The 4,955-nt window shown below is 42.4% G+C and overlaps 1 long non-coding RNA gene across 2 annotated transcripts; it reads right to left on the reverse strand.

Annotated features, from left to right (window-relative positions):
• Positions 1-1,225: 1,225 nt before the first annotated feature.
• Positions 1,226-3,970, reverse strand: LOC108165927 (uncharacterized). Of its 2 annotated transcripts, none has more exons than XR_001776247.1 (3): positions 2,657-3,970; positions 2,457-2,519; positions 1,226-1,809 (listed from the first exon to the last, which is right to left on the reverse strand). It is a non-coding gene; the product is annotated as an uncharacterized LOC108165927 (long non-coding RNA). The 2 variants fall into 2 exon arrangements; XR_001776248.1 differs by having other exon boundaries at positions 2,457-2,522.
• Positions 3,971-4,955: the final 985 nt, after the last annotated feature.

Raw genomic sequence — 4,955 nt, forward strand, 5'->3', positions numbered from 1 at the left:
GTGTGTGTGTGTGTGTGTGTGTGTGTGTGTGTGTGTGTGTGTGTGTGTGGATCCCTTTCAGAGGATTGTCTGCAGGGATCACATGGTTTCTGAAACGCTTCATTCAGATTTTAGTCGGTGTTCCTCGGAGCTCGGAGCAAAGCGTGGGAACCGCCGCCTCTCTCCGGACGTCACGGGGGCCGGCTGCAGCTTCCGGTTCCCCTGGGAGGAAAACACCGGACTGAGGTCTGGACCTGCCGACCGCTTAGTGGAGGCAGAGAAGATATGGAGAGAAAATGGTCTCAAAATACCCGAGTGTGTAACAGTGGATTTGTAATCTTTGTAACTTTGGAGAGTTTTATCTGTGAAACATGATTTGTAAACTGTAAAAAGAAGATTTGTGCGTAGCTCCAGGTTGTTGTAGATATGTGGTCAAATATGTACACAAATATTAAATGTATTGTTCAGAAATGGGCTCTTGATGGATTTCAGACCCAGTTGAACCTGGATTCTGTGTGAACGTTAGTCCAGATCATTATTCATGTTTGGAAAGTTTATTGTTTGGTGAATAAATCCAGCAGCAGGTCTTCATGCTGCTGAAGCAGCAAAACATGGTTTCAGCTAAATCACTGATCAAAGGTCGATACGTTTTAAATATGTATTAATGATTAACTGGTAGATGAACTCTGGCTGATTTCTAGGCTGATCTATTTAACCAAACTCTACGTACATTAGCTGTGTGTCGATGGAGGTTTTGACATAAACATGAAAACAAAAACACAAAAGGTTTTGTGTTTGCCAGCATTAAGACGTGAGCTGGTGCGGRCCAAAGCTTTAACCGACCTGCTGGGGTCAAAGGTTAGGTGGAGAAAGACATTAGCGACAGACAAACATGAGGAGGACAGAGTATCAACCCACCAGAGTTCAGCCAGAGTTCATCCACCAGTTAATCATTAATACGTATTTAAAACGTATCGACCTTTGATCAGTGATTTAGCTGAAACCATGTTTTGCTGCTTCAGCAGTATGAAGACCTGGTGCTGGATTTATTCACCAAACACACTGCGCTTCCGGTCCGGATCCGGTCCGGTGTTTCCAGCTCAGAAACACCGGAACCATCTTCGCCCCCCAGAGCCCGGCTTCGGGTCAGGGCTCCCAGGTCACCATGTCTGACCTTTACGCCGTGAACTTCAGAGCCAGCGCCACGCAGGATGACATCATCGGTGATGTCATCACACAAGCGATGTCCCGGCCAGAACACGGTGCGCTACATGATACAACATAAAGGCAGGAAAAGTTTCCTTGAAGTATTTTAATAATCGAGGAACTCGAATCATTCGAGGAATCGTTTCAGCCTAGACTCTATTAAAACCAAACCTTTTTCTGCCGTATCTCAGTGGTCAAACTATTGATATGTTGGTAATTTACTTTGAACAAATGGAAACCAAAATGGTTTTAGAGTATGAATACTCCTGATCCGCCTCACCACAGGTCATGTTTCCACTGAAGGCAGCTAAATGTGACTCAGCTGGGTGAAGGTTGAACAGCAGGACTTTGACTCCGGTTCAGGAGTTCAGGGTTGGTGTCGTCCAACGTTTATAGTCTCTGCTTTAACACACCGAGTCGAATCATGAGGCCACTATCAGAACCTCAAGCAGCCATTCGATCCAGGTGTGTTGGACCAGGACGTTTCTCCATGCTGCAGGACATCGAGGCCTGGATCTGGGATCCTGTGGAGGGTCAGCGTGTTCCTGCAGCCGCTCCATCGGATCAGAGGGTTGATGAGATCGGAAAGGTCCTGATCCTCCAGAAACACCTGACCCATCGGTCCTGTGTGCAGCAGGGAAATATAAGATGACATTTATACACAGAAATTCAATCAATTAGAATTGAAAGGCAATTAATTTCACTCATTTATATTCACCAGGTGAATATAAGAGATAAAAGGGAAATCAGAATATTTCACACACTACACAAATATTATGAGATATTTAAAACTTGAGCATAACTAGTTTTCTGTGTTTACAATAAAAAAAGACAAAACAAATAATTATAACAAACTGGAAAATTGCTGGAAAACCCATTTATTAGGAATTTTATCACACAGACACACGATGAATTGCACACTGATGGATGTTTGAAAACTTTAATTTTGTTAATGATTTTCCACTTAGAGTTAATGAAAATAAAATTAGAAGATTACATAAAAAAATACAGTTTTTAAAACCACAATGAAAAGTATGTTTAAAATCTGCTCAAAGTTTTATTTTGAAAATATTTGGCAAAAGTAACTCATTGGGATAAATATTGTAACTCGATGATTATGACTGTATTCTTTTGTAAAACAATAAAAATAAAATTCAATAATGTCCATTTGTTCACATCCCTGGTAATTAATGGAAACCAGCAGATTATTTAGAAAAGAGCCAAACATCTCAGACCGGTGGAGAGTTATTATTATCATTATTATTAATAACCTGAATCAGTGACGTCACCAGCCAGCACCAACCATGACGCTGCAGATGGAAGTCTAGCACCACCTGCTGGACAGAAACCGGAAGTTTATATTTCTAATTGCTTGATTTTTATGGAGTTAGATGTGTTTCACAATTATTGTCTGAGAATATTGCCTACTAGCATAAGCTAATGTTAGCCACAAAGTTTAAGTGAAACTCACCTCGGTGTCAGTGAATGTATGACGAGGCTACATCTTAAATCCTTCCTCCAGCTTGTTGGGGCTTCGGATCGATGTTCGGGTCGGCCAGGTCCTGCAGGCACCGAGTGTAAAAATGATATTTTATTGGATCGGAAACAATCGAGCCGCTTTTCCCCGAACGCGGAAGCTGCATTAGAGTCCACGCAACACGTGTTTTGGTTGCGGATCTCACATGAACATCCGGGGCGGGGCTTAAGGACGAGCGATGTAAGACGTGTTCTGATTGGTTAGCGCTCTCAGAGCTGTGTCCCGAACTGCAGGGTTCCGGTGGCGGGACACAGAATATGAAGGTCAGTCATCTTTACAACATTACACCGTTTAGCAGCTACTAAAGTGTCCGCCCTGTTTCAAAGAATAAATCTTACACAACTTATGACGACAGTCACATATTTTGTCTGCCGCGGTAGCATATTGTGCTAGCTAATGTTAGCACTGGGTAAAGTTCATAAACTAGGCTTGTGTGATATTCGCCTGTCTTCATGTTGAATTCGTTAACCAGCGAACCGCTGCTGAGCGGCATTAAGCGTGGAAAATACCAAATATACCTGGAGGAAATGTGTTAAATACTGTTGTGTAATCCTCCGTGTGTGTGTGTGTGTGTGTGTGTGTGTGTGTGTGTGTGTGTGTGTGTGTGTGTGTGTGTGTGTGTGTATTAACTAGCATTGAAGCTAAAGTGGGAAAACAGCGGATCGTTGCTCCAATGTTATTATGTCCACGTTAATCTGCACCACTGCAGATGATTTATTTACCAAGCACAGTGTTGTCTATGAGGGGAGACAATGTAACTCTTAAATATATGTTTTCTTCCAGATGTAAAATGTAAAACTAAGCTGGTTGGTCACAGGCCAAAGGAGGATATTCACATAATTTCTGTGTTTTTATTATTTGGTGTGCGTGTGTCTTGTACTTAGTTTTATTCCGAATTAGATATAATATGCCTTTTGCTGTGTTATGATATTAAATTAAATTGGTGTTCTCCTGATTCCCCATTCTAGTATGACCAGCAGAGTGCAGCTGAAGCAGGACAGGCTTGTAGGTCTGACTGATTCCTCCAGCTGCTGGAGACGATCAGAACATGAGGATGGAGAGACCAGCAAGTGTTGAGTCAGAGGAGGTCAGGTAGGGAAGGAAGTGTTGCTTTTAGGGTCCATTGCTCGTCCTTAAGCCCCGGATGTTCATGTGAGATTCCCAAAAAACGTTGAGTTCAGCCAAAAAACAGGAGCTTCAACAAAAACTTAGACTCAACCAAAAAATTCTGATATGCAAAATTTTGCATATCAAAATTGCATGTCATGTTTGAATTTGTTTGAATTTCAAACAAATTCAAACAAAAATTTATGATTTCAAAAAAAAAAACTTTAAACATTTTTTTGTTTTGTAAAAAATTATTTTTATGATTCAAAAGTTTTTAAGATTTTTTTCTTTTAATTTTTTTTTTTTTTTATTGAATAATTGTGAGACAAATCAAACTCCATAGATTTTGGGTTCATTCCCAGATCAGTGTGACTCAGATTCACCAGAAACCAGCAAATACAGATCAGATCTTAAAGTTTGAGGGCAGAAGGTGAGATGATGGCGCCACGCCGCTCTCTGACCCACATCTCGGCTTCCTGAAGGTCAAACTCTTCATCCGCCGGCCTGCAGAGGAAACGCCAAACAGGACACTTCTCAGTAATTTGTTGTCTCACTACAAGGATGTCGTTTCCTCTGGAGGTTCATGCTGCTGCAGATGATGATGATGATGACGAAGAGGCAGGGGTCACTCATCTGGTGACCTTCAGCTCTAAAACTGGAGGGAAACCTGATGACCTTCATTCAGGTTCTGCTGAAATCTGTTGAGTAAACTCTCCACGATGTGGGTCCATTCTGAAGAACAGTTCCTCACAGAACCAACGATCTTCTGGTTTCTAAATGCCGGATCTAAACCGGGTCTAAACTGGGCCTAAACTGGGTGTAAACTGGGCCTAAACCGGATCTAAACCAGGTCTAACCTGGGCCTAAACCGGGTCTAAACTGGGCCTAAACCGGGTCTAAACTGGGTGTAAACTGGGCCTAAACAGGATCTAAACCAGGTCTAAACTGGGTGTAAACTGGGCCTAAACCGGGTCTGAACTGGGTGTAAACCTGGCCTAAACCGGATCTAAACCAGGTTTAAACCGGATCTAAACCAGGTCTAAACTGGGCCTAGACCGGGTCTAAACTGGGGCTAAACTGGGCCTAAACCAGGTCTAAACTGGGCCTAAACCGGGTCTAAACTGGG

Source organism: Poecilia reticulata, unplaced genomic scaffold (assembly GCF_000633615.1).
Source record: "Poecilia reticulata strain Guanapo unplaced genomic scaffold, Guppy_female_1.0+MT scaffold_181, whole genome shotgun sequence".
Lineage (NCBI taxonomy): Eukaryota > Metazoa > Chordata > Actinopteri > Cyprinodontiformes > Poeciliidae > Poecilia > Poecilia reticulata.